Source organism: Salvelinus sp. IW2-2015, linkage group LG6.2 (assembly GCF_002910315.2).
Source record: "Salvelinus sp. IW2-2015 linkage group LG6.2, ASM291031v2, whole genome shotgun sequence".
NCBI lineage: Eukaryota > Metazoa > Chordata > Actinopteri > Salmoniformes > Salmonidae > Salvelinus > Salvelinus sp. IW2-2015.
In genome coordinates this window covers 2786282-2802137 of record NC_036846.1, presented here as the reverse complement: position 1 = coordinate 2802137, position 15856 = coordinate 2786282, and the positions used below count along the sequence as shown (strand labels likewise).

General features: G+C 48.6%; 1 long non-coding RNA gene across 4 annotated transcripts in view; it reads left to right on the top strand.

Moving 5' to 3' along the window:
* The window catches only part of LOC111965670 (uncharacterized), a 58691-nt gene that overhangs the window by 34186 nt on the left and 8649 nt on the right, over positions 1-15856 (top strand). For all 4 annotated transcript variants that reach the window (XR_002877548.2, XR_002877550.2, XR_002877549.2 and 1 more), the window contains one exon: positions 1090-1210. This is a non-coding gene — a long non-coding RNA (uncharacterized lncRNA). The remainder of the gene's footprint in view (positions 1-1089; positions 1211-15856) is intronic.

Here is a 15856-nt window from a genome sequence, read left to right as displayed (position 1 = left end):
AATTAACATGCTGACTACACCGGGCACGCGAGCATGTTGATTTTGTCCATCCACACCAGACGCGATCAGGACACGCAGGTTGAAATATCAAAACAAACTCTGAACCAACTATATTCATTTGGGGACAGGTTGAAACACATGAAACATTCATGGACATTTAGCTAGCTAGCTTGTTGTTGCCAGCTCATTTGTCCTGGGATATACCATTGGGTCGTTTTCTACATGGAATGCACATTGTCTTTTTTTTTTATGGATCGTTGTAGAACAAAATCATGTGTTCTCTACTCCGACAATTAATCCACAGATAAAAGGGGAAACCTAGTTAGTTTCTAGTCATCTCTCCTCCTTCAGGCTTCTTCTTCTTCTGTGCACTTTATATGGTGGTTTGCAACCAACTTTAAGGTGCATTACCACCAACTGGACTGGAGTATGGACCTCAGTTCATCTTTCAATCACCCACGTGGCTATATGCTCCTGAAAACTAATGAGGAGATGGGAGAGGTGGGACTTGCAGTGCATCAAGCATCAAAAATAGAACCAAGTTCTATTTTAGCGCCTGGCTACGCAGACAAGCAGTTTGGATGAAATGATTGAATAACATTTACGTGTACATTTATTTTGCAAGGCTCGCGCATGCAATGCGGGCGGTGTCGTCAGCATGTAAGCCACCTCTGTTATCCTTTACCAAAACGAAATATCTTGTTTTTACCCTTTCTAGTTTCTGCTCCCTCTGTGGCTCCATACTGTCTAAGCATTTGTGACTCCTACAGCTTTCCTTCCCCCAGAGGCAAAAGCCTTCCTTAATTATTTGACTCATCAAAACCACAACACCATATCAGCTTATAAGTAGTGCTGCAGATGAGGCTTTGATGGTGAGTGGATGTGAGGGAAGCTAGCAGAGGATAGATGCTGTCCTGAAGACTTCGGTCACATATGAACTGTGGTGTTTCTGTCTACCTCGGCCTAGTACTCTTTTGAGGTTGTGGACTTGGCAATGACGTCTAGCCTTTGTGCATACATCCTTTTTTTTCTTCATGAAACGCTGTGTTTATTGCTACATTAACAGGATATTGTGTAATCCGTTTACAGGTAGCCATGCCAACCCCATTGGAGATATATGTTTGAAGATAATCATAGGAAATCCTCCACCCAACCCAGAGAAACCCTCTCCAGGTCAGCAGCAACCCTGGAGTACCCTACTACCTGACAGGTGGGTTGTACAGGCCCACTCAGGCTCTGACATGGGCTTTGGTGGACTTCTCGTTCTAACTCCCAAACCATAGCTAGGGTCAAGGCCATCTAAATTCCTGCCAATTCAGAAACGGACTTACTCTCCTATCATGGCATTAACTCTGATGACACAATGATCCTATCATGGTGGTCTGGGGTCAGGGGGGCTCACGGTTGTTGAGTGGTGTGTGTGTGAGGCAGGACCAGGGTTAGGGGGGGTTGTGTTGGGAGCGTGGTGAGGTGCACAGCTGCAGCCACACTGTCATTACTGATCCTCTGGTGGCTGGGAAGAAAGGGGCTCCTTGCCACATAGGCCGCCCTCCCCCTGTTCATGCCTGCCCGCCATGCGCCCAGGAAGGGTTGGTAGCGCCAGGCGGCACCACTCACAGTTCACACTCTGTCACGTGTGGCAGCAGGGAGGCATGGAGGGAGGGGGGGGGGGGGGGGTTAGAGGGAGAGGGTAAAGTAGGAGGGAAGGGGTGTAGGGGTGGGCTCCCTCTCCTCTCATCTCCCCTCTGACCATTCTGTTTCCCACCCTTCACCCCTCTCTTTCTCCTTTCTCCTCTTCCCTCAACCCTCTCCTCTCCATTCTCTCCCATGCACCTGCAGCACTTGTGTCCAGGCCGTAGAGCTGAAGGATTGGGGTGTTCTGAGGGTTGGAGGGGGACACCGTCAAACAGCATGGGGAAGACATTTCTAACTGCTGCTTTTTGATATGGGACAGTGTAATATCACATTGTTTAGACTATATGTAATGTAGTTAGACAGAGAGGGAAGGAGTTTACAGTATTTGTATGGCATGTCTTTCTAGCTGTCCCATAAAGTAACCTTTATGGGTTGGTGTCAATACTCATCTATAAGAAGTGACTGCTYACAACCGATTAACCCTAAACATGCCTGTCCTCTATACAATCTGATGTTGCAGCTCCGGTCTGTTTAGCTTATAGCTAATAATACAGTAACTTAATCAGATATGTACTGTAGGTAGGACAGGTATGTATGACAGTGGTCCTTACAGTACTGAAACATTCCTTATTTTTGAGCAGATTTTCACAGGGTAACCCAGTGGTTTAATTAATCACATTATTCATTTACGGTACATTGTGTTTTATTACCTTGAACCCTGTGTTTGGATTTCAGCCTCACAACTTAAACACATGTAAATCATATCAAGTCATGATATTCCCGTTGATCATCATATGCAGCGTTCTGTCTATTCCCCACCTGTTGTAATGTTCAGTCATGGAGAACTTTTCACTCCCTCCCCATGCACGCCAGACCCCCCACACTACAATACAGCTATTTGGAAGAAGGAGGGGAAAAAAATCTTCTTTTTGAAAGAAAAACCACGAAGGCTGACGAAATCACTTTAAACGGCCCTAATTCTGCCATTAGGCGAGCAGCAACGAGAGGCAGCACTGAGGCGATTGGCTGGGCCTGCACTCCATATTCACAGGCCCAGGATGAAGCTGGGCGGCCTGCTGAGAAAATGGTGTCGTAATCAGGAGCCGCATGTTCTGCCTGATCCTGTACGCCAGCCCCCACCCCTCTCTCCCTCTCCTCCCCGCCCGTGCCTCTCTTTCCTTCCCTCTTTCTGGCTAGTAAGGAGATCCTAATGAGAGTTTGGATGTACTGAGCTCCTCATATGTGAGGAACTTGGCAGGAGGGAAGGGAGATTGGGCCTGAGGTGAGGGTGGGAGCTGGAGGTAGAGAGTTTGGGAGTTGGAGGGTGGGAAGGTGGGTGTATTTTTTTGTTCCCACATTTGATTATTCAGGTTGGCTGAATTAAATTCTAGACCCATAAAATTCGTATCCCCTCTGGGGTCTATTTGCATATATTTCAACACCCCCCACTTCCCTATTCCCCTTTTCACCCCAGAAAGTGAAAGAGATGGCGAAGCAACCAGGCCTGGCTAGGCTTTAAGATGTCACCATGGTGTGAAATATGGGTGAACAAGCAGGGGCTTTGAAACTCAAACTGACCCCTCTTAGACCTTTTTACACACACAGACACACACACACACACACACGCGCATACGCATGCACACGCATGCACACACACACACGCACAAACACACGCACAAACACACACAAACTTTTATTCAAATGATCATTTACAACATTCAACAGTTATGTGGTTTGCAGTTTTTAAACAATGGCTATAAATAATCACTCAGGGGAATAGTTGGTAAGGGGTACATTATGCCAAAAACACTTGTTTGAATCACAATGTAACAAGTGCTTGTGATACGGAAACAGTGGTGTATCTTGACGTGACATCATTGAGGTAAACCTACAGGAACATTATACAAGGGACATATTTCATAAATATGTCTAAAGTCCATTTTAATTGTCCCAATTTTACACTCAGTGGAGAAAGTTGGGGATTAATTTTCAGACAGAAATGTTTTGACGCCAGGTCTTAAAATTCCATTTGGGATATGTGCCCAATAGCGTATATAAGATGAGGAGAACACACAGGTAGCTAGGCAATGGGCACATGTTCTGTCTGAGAAGCTAGCTGGCTATAACAACAACAACAACACAAACCCATGCAGATAGCCAGCCATAGGAGACACCTGTTAGTTTGGCTAGCTGAGTTGAGCTTTTTGTTGTGCCCCGTGCCATGCTCTGGCCTAATGGCACTTGTTTTATGGCCCATCTGTGTGGAAATGTGATGGGGCATGAGGGCTGAAGTTGGATGGTTATGGCGGCGTAATTGATGGCATTTAGTCACATGGGGTGTGCTGTTGCAGTAACCCCCCCTTCCCTTTAGGACCCCCCCCCCTCCCCTTGCCCGCACCCCGGTGCACAGGCAGAATGCAGTGTCAGGAGGCTGAGCACTGAGCGGCCATTGTGTGTGCTAACCAAAGCGGAATGGCCGGGTGACAAAAGGGGGAGGAGTGGGCTCAGGGCGCACAAAGCCAGGGGGAGGAGAGGAGAGGGTTAGTAGAGGAGAAGGAGGGGGTGTGGAGGGGCGAGGGGCGTACTGCTGGGGGCTAAATAGACCCACTCAGTCCCATGCACCCCCAAAACTCCCTACAACCCCTCTCAACCCCCTCTGTACCCCTCTCTCTCCTCCTAGGGTGTGTGTTGCCTGGTTAGGTTGCCCACTTGTTCCGAAAGAGAGTGGAAGTGGGGAAATACAACACCTGAAACGGCAAACTCGTTGTTATTTTTACATTCATGAATCATGTCTTTAAACGGGCTAAAATACGTAGACAGCACGTAGTAGTCATCATTGACCTAAATCCTTATCAAACTGTCCAGTGAGCATTTGGTCTCACTAGCAGGTGTTGCTGGCATCCTAAAATAGACTCAATGACTTGCTGCTCAGTTCACCCACGTTCAACATATACTGTAAGTTTGGAGTAAAAAGGTAACTGATAAACTGATCATTCAACATCATCTGAGATCCAATCTGACATCTGACCCTAGGTTAGATTGAGGAACTTGTTCTATATCCTCCTTTTATAACTTCCCCCCAACACAGCCATGTGGATGTGATTGATTGCTGAGGGCCCTGTGGTGTTAGAGAGAGAGAGAGAGATGGAGAGAGGGAGAGGGGTCTGTGAATCTGTCTAAACCAACCAGTAACCCTCACCAACCCTTCATAGAGATACCTGAGAGAAGAGACCACTCTAAAACACACAACACCAAACCCCTACCCTAATACCATCATCCACCCCAACTAGAGTTCTATTAGTAATATCCCTCTCTGGCCTACATCAATGGGGTTATTTGGATTCAACTAGATATCTCTCCGTCTGTCCAAAAGTGACTGCGGGGACAGCCAGCCAGTGAGATGTCTGCATTAGATCCATGTCTTTGTGTTACCATGGAGATAACCTCAGATGTCCTCCAGTCATGGATATCCCCTGTCCCACCCCTTGGCTGGTCACCAAACCCACAAAGGGCCACAGGGCCACTTTGAAGAGGCCCCTCTTCCTTGTCGGGCCCTTCCTCTCCCCTCTCAGATGCAAGGTGGACTCAGGAACATCAAAGGGATGCTCTATAGAAACTCCCCTCCCTCCTTACCATTTGAAAACCTTCTTTATTGCTGCGAGCCTCACTCTTTTCTGTCTATTTACAAACCACACTGTAGGGCCCAATAGCAGTTTCCCTTTTTACTGGTTGTTTGCGGCCGGGTTAGGAAGTAGCTTGCTGGGTTGTTTTGCTTTATCTTTTGTGATGTAACTAGAGGGTCAAACCCAGGGGCATGCATAGGTCATATAGCAGTAGTGAACTGGTCGGGTCAACCCTGGAACGCCACAGCACACATCCTTCCCCTACCGCCACTCCTACAGGTGTGTGTGTTGTGCCCAGAGCTAGTGTCTTGGCCCTCCCTCACCTCCAGCACTGCAGCCCTCTCCATCAGAGCCATGACCTCCCCAGCCATTATCCCCATGCAGCCTGTAAATCAGCCTGCAATCAGGGCCCCTTGGCTCCCGGAGCCCTCACCTCGCCACTCCAGATGATTCCCCTGGCTGATTGGGCTAACTGGACTCCTGTCTGTGGAGGCATTAGCATGGATTGTTTTCTGGATGGCACACAGATGGAGCTGCGTTAGCATTCACACCTCACCTCCGCCACCGCTGAGCCCCTGAGACTGATACAAGGGAGACATTTCTGTCATTTTTATTTACAATTCCGTCTTATCAAAGCAGGTGTGACTGCAACCCTACTATAGTAAGTATATAGTTCACTCCCCAACCCTGTGTCTCATCCATGAGGGCCCCATAGGTACTCGGCAGCAATCAGAAACTGACCCATGGCATGTCTTACTGTCATGCCCAAGGAGAAGACCTGATAGACTCTGTGTCTGTGGTATTAGATAGGTAGGGATGATAAAGTGAGTGAGGACATCATCTAGCTTTCATACAGGCTGTCTTGGCCCTCCCTCACCTCCAGCACTGCAGTCAGAGCCCTCTCCATTGAGTTGGTTTCCATTCGCGAGAGTGTGAATCTGTGAGACAGAGAAAGAATCAGAGAGTGAGTGGTTGAGTGAATCTGTTTGGCTTGTGATCAATAGCCCTCCTCACAGGTCCAAGAGGCTTCTAAACAGCTTCTACCCCCAAGCCATAAGACTCCTGAACAGCTAATCAAATGGCTACCCAGACTATTTGCATTTCCCCCCCCCCCCCCCCCCCCCTACACTGCTGCTACTCTCAGTTATTATCTATGCATAGTCACTTTAATAACTCTACCTGCATGTACATATTACCTCAATTACCTCGACACCGGTGCCACCGCACATTGACTCTGTACTGGTACCCCCTGTCTATAGCCCCGCTATTGTTATTTACTGGTGCTCTTTAATTATTTGTTTTTCTTATCTCTTACTTTTTTTTTGTTGTATTTTCTTAATACTGCATTGTTGGTTAAGGGCTTGTAAGTAAGCATTTCACTGTAAGGTCTACACTTGATGTATTCGGCGCATGTGACAAATAAAATTTGATATGATTTGATTTGACACACACACACCAACCCCCCCTCTCCCTGGATAAATTATGCCCGGAGACAGCCATTGTCTAGAGCCTCGTGGAATCCTGATGACATCACAGTTGCCCAGGCTCTAGTGCGCTTAGTGACCACTCAGCTCTGGACAGGCCTCATGTCTGGCCCGAGAGAGAGAGAGGGTGGGGAGAGGTGGGAGGAGTGGAGAGAGGGGAGGGATGGGTGGGGCAGACAGGGGGATGAGAGAGAGAGAGAGGGTGGGGAGGGAGGGAAATATAGAGAGAGGGATAGGTTGAGAGGTGGTGTATTGGAGAAAGAGGGGGCTGATGGGGGGTGTATTTTGTATGGTATGTGCTGTATGGAGGGAGTTAGGGTTCTCATAGTCAACAAAATCATTCCACAATGTACAAACATCCAACAGATTTGTCTTCCACGTGGAAGACCCCAAAAGCTACATGTAGGGCAAAATGGGAAAAAACGAACTTTCTGTATTTAAAACCAAATCACCTTATTCATCTGGTAAAAGTTCTGTCACTTACTCTTCCATTCTCATTCTCATCAGAAAAAAGACTAGCACTTTAGAAATTGAATAACCCACTTTTTTTATCTGCCGCTATCAGACATATCTGGTTAATCAATGACGGGAAACCAGAAGGGAAGCTGGTCTCATTTTCTACCTGACCATAGAAAGAGAGGAGATACTCAAAGAATATCATTTACTTTCAGAGATAGGAATCACACAGTGGGTTATTCTAGCCTCTCTAAGAATGACTGCGTACGTGCGTGTGTGTGTGCGTGTGTGAGAGAGACGGATAAAGAACAACAGAGAGAGACCAGAATAGAGAGAGACGGATAGAGAAACAGAGAGAGACGGATAGAGAGAGACGGATAGAGAACAACAAGAGAGAGACGGATAGAGAACAACAGAGAGAGACGGATAGAGAGAGACGGATAGAGAACAACAGAGAGAGACGGATAGAAGAGAGACGGCTAGAGAACAGAGAGAGACGGCTAGAGAGAGACGGCTAGAGAACAGAGGAGACGGATAGAGAGAGACGGAATAGAGAAACAGAGCGAGACGGATAGAGAGAGACGGATAGAGAACAACAGAGAGAGACAGATAGAGAGAGACAGCTAGAGAGAGACGGCTAGAGAACAGAGAGAGAACGGATAGAGAGAGACGGATAGAGAACAACAGAGAGAGACGGCTAGAGAGAGACGGCTAGAGAACAGAGAGAGACGGATAGAGAACAGAGAGAGAGGATAGAGAACAACAGAGAGAGACGGCTAGAGAGAGACGGCTAGAGAACAGAGAGAGACGGATAGAGAGAGACGGATAGAGAGAGACGGATAGAGAACAACAGAGAGAGACAGATAGAGAGAGACGGCTAGAGAACAGAGAGATACGGATAGAAAGAGACGGATTGTCACGTTCCTGACTGTTTTCTGTTAGTTTTGTATGTGTTAGTTGGTCAGGACGTGAGTTTGGGTGGGCAGTCTATGTTTTCTGTTTCTATGTTGGTGAATGGGTACCTAATATGGTTCTCAATTAGAGGCAGGTGGTTTTCATCTCCTCTGATTGAGAATTCATATTAAGGTAGGTAGTTTCACAGTGTTTTTTGTGGGTGGTTGTCTCCTGTGTCAGTGTCTGTATGTTACGCCACACGGGACTGTTTTCGGTTTGTTTGTTTGTTTGTTTTATGTAGTAGTTTTCCTGTTATTGCCGTTCTTCGTGTTTCATGTAAGTTCGTCGTCCAGGTCGGTCTACATCGTTTATTTGTTTTGTTAATTATTCAAGTTTAGTTCGTTGTTTTGTCGTGTTTAAATAAATTCATTATGTCCTATGAAAACGCTGCATTTTGGTTCAATCCCTGCTCCTCCCTTCGGATGAAGAGGAGGAGGAAAGCCATTAAACGGATAGAGAACAACAGAGTGAGACAGATAGAGAGAGACGGCTAAGAGAGAGACGGATAGAGAGAGACGGATAGAGAGAGACGGATAGAGAGAGACGGCTAGAGACAGAGAGAGACGGATAGAGAGAGACGGATAGAGAACAGAGAGAGACGGATAGAGAGAGACGGATAGAGAACAACAGAGAGAGACAGATAGAGGAGACGGCTAGAAAACAGAGAGAGAACGGATAGAGAGAGAACGGAATGAGAACAACAGAGAGAGACAGATAGAGAGAGACGGATAGAGAGAGACAGATAGAGAGAACGGATAGAGAACAACAGAGAGAGACGGCTAGAGAGAGACGGTAGAGAACAGAGAGAGATGGATAGAGAGAGAGACGGATAGAGAGAGACGGCTAGAGAGAGACGGCTAGAGAACAGAGAGAGACGGATAGAGAGAGACGGATAGAGAACAACAGAGAGAGACTGCTAGAGAGAGACGGCTAGAGACAGAGAGAGAACGGATAGAGAGAGACGGATAGAGAACAACAGAGAGAGACAGATAGAGAGAGACGGCTAGAGAACAGAGAGAGACGGATAGAGAGAGACGGATAGAGAACAACAGAGAGAGACAGATAGAGAGAGACGGATAGAGAACAACAGAGAGAGACAGATAGAGAGAGAGGCTAGAGAGAGACGGCTAGAGAACAGAGAGAGACGGATAGAGAGAGACGGATAGAGAGAGACGGATAGAGAGAGACGGATAGAGAACAACAGAGAGAGACAGATGAGAGAGACGGATAGAGAGAGACGGATAGAGAACAACAGAGAGAGACAGATAGAGAGAGACGGCTAGAGAGAGACGGCTAGAGAACAGAGAGAAGACGGATAGAGGAGACGGATAGAGAGAGACGGATAGAGAGAGACGGCTAGAGAGAGACGGCTAGAGAACAGAGAGAGAGAGACGGATGAGAACAGAGAGAAGACGGATAGAGAACAACAGAGAGAGCAGATAGAGAGTGACGGCTAGAGAGAGACGGCTAGAGAGAGACGGCTAGAGAACAGAGAGAGACGGCTAGAGAACAGAGAGAGACGGATAGAGAACAGAGAGAGACGGATAGAGAGAGAGACGGATAGAGAACAACAGAGAGAGACAGATGAGAGAGACGGATAGAGAACAACAGAGAGAGATGGCTAGAAGAGAGGGCTAGAGAGAGACGGCTAGAGACAGAGAGAGACGGCTAGAGAGAGACGGCTAGAGAACAGAGAGAGACGGATAGAGAGAGACGGATAGAGAACAACAGAGAGAGACTGCTAGAGAGAGACGGCTAGAGAACAGAGAAGACGGATAGAGAGAGACGGATAGAGAACAACAGAGAGAGACGATAGAGAGAGACGGCTAGAGAACAGAGAGAGACGGATAGAGAGAGACGGATAGAGAACAACAGAGAGAGACAGATAGAGAGAGACGGATAGAGAACAACAAGAGAGAGACGGATAGAGAGAGACGGCTAGAGAGAGACAGATAGAGAACAACAGAGAGAGACAGATAGAGAGAGACAGATAGAGAACAACAGAGAGAGACGGCTAGAGAGAGACGGCTAGAGAACAGAGAGAGACGGATAGAGAGAGACGGATAGAGAGAGTCGGCTGAGAACAACAGATAGAGAACAAGAGAGAGACTGATAGAGAGAGACGGATAGAGAGAGACGGATAGAGAGAGACGGATAGAGAGAGACGGCTAGAGAACAGGAGAGACTGATAGAAAGAGTCGGATAGAGAGAGACGGATAGAGAGAGACGGATAGAGAGAGACGAATAGAGAGAGACGAATAGAGAACAACAGAGAGAGACTGATAGAGAGAGATGGATGAGACAACAGAGAGAGACGGATGAGAACAACCAGAGAGAGACGGATAGAGAGAGACGGATAGAGAGAGACGGATAGAGAACAACAGAGAGAGACGGCTAGAGAGAGACGGCTAGAGAGAGACGGATAGAGAACAACAGAGAGAGACGGATAGAGAGATACGGATAGAGAACAACAGAGAGAGACGGCTAGAGAGAGACGGATAGAGAACAACAGAGAGAACGGATAGAGAGAGATGGATAGAGACAACAGAGAGAGACGGCTAGAGAGAGACGATAGAGAACAAGCAGAGAGAGACGGATAGAGAGAGACAGATAGAGACGGGTAGAGAGGAGACGGATAGAGAACAACAGAGAGAGACTGATAGAGAGAGATGGCTAGAGAGAGACGGCTAGGAGAGAGACGGATAGAGAACAACAGAGAGAGATGGCTAGAGAGAGACGGATAGAGAAACACAGAGAGAGACGGATAGAGAGAGACGGATAGAGACAACAGAGAGAGACGGCTAGAGAGAGACGGATAGAGAACAACAGGAGAGAGCGGATAGAGAGAGACGGATAGAGAGAGACGGATAAAGAGAGACGGATAGAGAGACGGCTAGAGAACAAGAGAGAGACGGATAGAGAGAGACGGATAGAGAGAGACGGATAAAGAGAGACGGATAGAGAGAGACGGCTAGAGAACAACAGAGAGAGACTGATAGAGAGAGACGTCTAGAGAGAGACGGAATACAGAACAACAGAGAGAGAACTGATAGAGAGAGACGGCTAGAGAGAGACGGATAGAGAACAACAGAGAGAGACTGATAGAGAAGAGCGGCTAGAGAGAGACGGATAGAGAACAACAGAGAGAGACTGATAGAGAGAGACGGCTAGAAGAGAGACGGATAGAGAACAACAGAGAGACGGCTAGAGAAGACGCTAGAGAGAGACGGCTAGAGAACAGAGAGAGACGGATAGAGACAACAGAGAGCACGGCTAGAGAGAGACGGCTAGAGAGAGACGGCTAGAGAAGAGAGAGACGGATAGAAGAGAGACGGATAGAGAGAGACGGCTAAGAGGAGACGGCTAGAGAACGAGAGAGACGGAAGAGAACAACAGAGAGAGACTGCTAAGAGAGAGACGGCTAGAGAACAGAGAGAGACGGCTAGAGAGAGACGGATAGAGAACAACAGAGAGAGACGGATAGAGAGAGACGGATAGAGGAGACGGCTAGAGAACAACAGAGAGAACGGATAGAGAGAGACGGAAGAGAGAGACGGATAAAGAGAGACGGATAGAGAAGAGACGGCTAAGAAACAACAGAGAGAGACTGATAGAGAGAGACGGCTTAGAGAGAGACGGATACAGAACAACAGAGAGAGACTGATAGAGAGAGACTGCTAGAGAGAGACGGATAGAGAACAACAGAGAGAGACTGATAGAGAGAGACGGCTAGAGAGAGACGGATAGAGAACAACAGAGAGAGACTGATAGAGAGAGACGGCTAGAGAGAGGATGGATAGAGAACAACAGAGAGACGGCTAGAGAGAGACGGCTAGAGAGAGACGGCTAGAGAACAGAGAGAGACGGATAGAGAACAAACAGAGAGACGGCTTAGAGAGAGACGGCTAGAGAGAGACGGCTAGAGGACAGAGAGAGACGGATAGAGAGAGACGGATAGAGAGAGACGGCTAGAAGAGAGACGGCTGAGAACAGAGAGAGACGGATAGAGAACAACAGAGAGAGACTGCTAGAGAGAGACGGCTAGAGAACAGAGAGAGACGCTAGAGAGAGAGTAGAACGAGAGACGGATAGAGAACGAGAAGAGACGGATAGAGAGAGACGGATAGAGAGAGACGGATAGAGAGAGACGGATAGAGAAGAGACGGATAGACGGCTTAGAGAGAGACGGCTAGAAGAACAGAGAGAGACGGATAGAGAACAACAGAGAGAGACTGCTAGAGAGAGACGGCTAGAGAACAGAGAGAGACGGCTAGAGAGAGACGGATAGAGAACAACGAGAGAGACGGATAGAGAGAGACGGAATAGAGAGAGACGGATAGAAGAGAGACGGATAGACGGCTAGAGAGAGACGGCTAGAGAGAGACGGCTAGAGAGAGAACGGCTAGAGAGGAGACGGCTAGAGAGAGACGGCTAGAGAGAGATGGATAGAGAGAGAGTGAGGGAGAGAGCAGAAATGTGGCTCTGGTGTCTGAGCTGGTCTCTTTTACGCTTGTTAGAACTGTCTCTGATAGTAATTATGGTAAAGTGTACAGCCTGTTTACACCATTACGTGTCACAGAGTTGTATGTTTCTGAGGGGAAAAGGATGAGAGGTCTGAATTTACAGCAAAAGAGTGGAAAATATTTATAATGTGTGGTTATAATTTATAGTGAGCGTAGTGGTGACTGCTGGTATATTTGTATAACAGGAGGCTGCTGAGGAAGGACGGCTCATAATAATTGCCGGACAGAGGCAGTGGAATGGCATCAAACACATGGAAACCATGTGTGTACTGTAATGTTAGATGTGGGTGTGTGTCACGTCCTGACCTTAGTTTCTTTTTTTATCTCTATTTTTGGTTTGGTCAGGGTGTGAGTTGGGGTGGGCATTCTATGTTTTTCATTCTATGTTTTGTATTTCTATGTGTTTGGCCTGGTATGGTTCCCAATCAGAGGCAACTGTCTATCGTTGTCTCTGATTGAGAACCATACTTAGGTAGCCTTTTCCCACCTGGTGTTTGTGGGTAGTTGTTTCCTGTTGTGTGTTGTGTTCACCTTTCAGGACTGTTTCGATTTTCGTTTTTTCACTTTTGTTATTTTGTATTTAGTGTTCAGTTCTAATAAATTATCATGGACACTTACCACGCTGCGTTTTGGTCCGATCTATCCTGTTCATCAGATGAAGAAGATCGTGACAGAACTACCCACCACCAACGGACCAAGCAGCGTGGTAAGGAGGAGCAGAGGGTTCAGGACTCCTGGACTTGGGAGGAGATATTGGACTGTAAGGGACCCTGGAGACAGGCTGGGGAATATCGCCGCCCGAAAGCAGAACTGGAGGCGGCGAAAGCGGAGAGGCGGCGATATGAGGTAAGGCAGCGCAGCAGGCACGAGAGGCAGCCCCCAATTTATTTTTTTGGGGGGGGCAGGGGGAGATTGGCGGAGTCAGGCGATAGACCTGTGCCAACTCCCCGTGCTTACCAGAAGCAGCGTAGCACTGGTCAGGCACCGTGTTATGCGGTGAAGCGCACAGTGTCGCCAGTGCGCGCTCATAGCCCGGAGCGCTATAGGCCAGCCCCCCGCAAGTGCCATGCGAGAGCAGGCATCCAGCCAGGGCGGATTGTGCCAGCCCAGCGTTTTTGGTCTCCGGTGCGCCGTTTCGGCCCAGGGTATCCTGCGCCGGCTCTGCGTACTGTGTCTCCGGGGCGCTGGGAGGGTGCTGTCCGTCCTATGCCTGCGCTCCGCCCGTGCCGGGGCGAAAGTGGGCATTGAGCCTAATGGAGAGGTGCGAGCGGTAAGCACCAGATCTCCAGTGCTCCCCCACAGCCCGGTTCGACCGAAAGAGAGAGAGAAAAGAAGAGGGGGTGACGGCAGGTGAGGTAGGGAGAGAGAGATATATAAGAGGGTAGAAGTTTGAACAAAACAGAGAGAGAGGAATGACAGAGAGAGGACGAGGGGAATGAAGCAGAGAGAGAAATGGAAAGAAAAAGAGTGAAAAAGAAGAGGTCTGCTGAGTTTTAGTTACAGGGTGGGGCCCAGAATACCTCACAGCTAAGCAAACCTCCGTACCACAACAACCTACTGGGCTCTCTCTTCTACCTTTCACTCTGTTTATCTCTCAATTTCGAGAACTGTCCGTACACTCATTAGAGAGTGAGAGAGAAACTTCCATGACCCTCAAAAGGGTTTCTTTTGTCACTCTCCTTCTCCTCTCCTGTCTCCCCATCTCCCGTCTCTCTCTCTCTCTCTCTCCCTCTCTCCCTCTCTCCCTTCCCTGTCTCCCCTTCTCCTTCTCTCTCTCTCCGTCTCTCCTCTCCTCTCTCTCTCTCTCTCTCTCCGTCTCTCCCTCTCTCCCTATGCCCTGTCTTCCCCCTCTCCTCTCTCCTCTCTCTCTCTTCTCCCTCTCTCGCCTCTCTCCCTCTCCTGTCTCCCCCTCTCGCCTTCTCTCGTCTCTCTCTCTCTCCCTGGTCTCCCCTCTGCCCTGTCCCTCCCTCTCTCCTCTCTCCCTGTCTCCCCCTCTCCCTGTCTCCCTCTCTCCCTCTCCCTGTTCTCCTCTCTCCCTGTCTTCCTCTCTCCTCGTCTCCCTGTCTCCCTGTCTCCCTGTCCTCCTCTCCCTCTCCCCTGTCTCCTGTCTCCTCTCTCCTGTCTCCTGTCTCCTCTTCCCTGTCTCCCTCTCTCTCTCTCACCTCTCTCCCCTCTCTCTCTCCCCTCTCCCTCTCCCCCTCTCTCTCTCTCCCTTCTCTCCCCCTCTCCCTGTCTCGCCTGTCTCCCTCTCTCCCTGTCTCCCTGTCTCCCTGTCTCCCTGTCTCCCTCTCTCCCTGCCTCCTGTCTTCCCTCTCTCCCTGTCTCCTCTCTTCTCTCTCTCCTCTCTTCCCCCTCCTCTCTCTCCCCCTCTCCCTCTCCCCCTCTCTCTCTCTCCCTCTCTCTCCCCCTCTCCTGTTCTCCCTGTCTCACCTGTCTCCCCTCTCCCTCTGTCTGTCTGTTCTGTCTGTTCTGTCTGTTTCTGTCTATTCTGTCTGTTCTGTCGTTCTCTCTGTTCTGTCTGTCTGCGTGCAGGTCGGGGCCTGAAAGATGTACCAGACCTGCCACAATCATTGGCCTCCACCTCGCCCTGCAGACATGGCAAACTCAATCACACAGATCACACACACACACACACACGCACCTTTTCAACAACATACATACTTCACTGTACAGACACACACAGTTTCACAATCACACCCAGTTCACTATGCAAGAACACACATTTTTTACAGTTGACATTTTTTGTCATTTAGCAGATGCTCTTAGCCAGCAATTTTAGGGTTAAGCGCCTTGCTCAATGCAGCATAAAAATATTTTTTCACGCTAGTCGACGTGCGCCAACACTCTGTACAACTAGCTACATTCCGCCCACACACAACGTACACCAGGTGCGCAACTTTCCGCTGGGGACAGGGGGGGACATTCTGAAATTGCATTTTTGTCCTCGCCAGTTTTATCATTGGAATGTGATACAAACAAGGCTACAGTGGTGCTTTAGGACCATTGCGGACGCCTCCAGACGGTCGGGTACAACCGCACGTACGCACACATCACAGTTTCACATCACACCCATGTACACACACACACACAACACACACACACACCACACACACCACACACACACACACACACACACCACACACAACACCACACACACACACACACACACACACACACACAC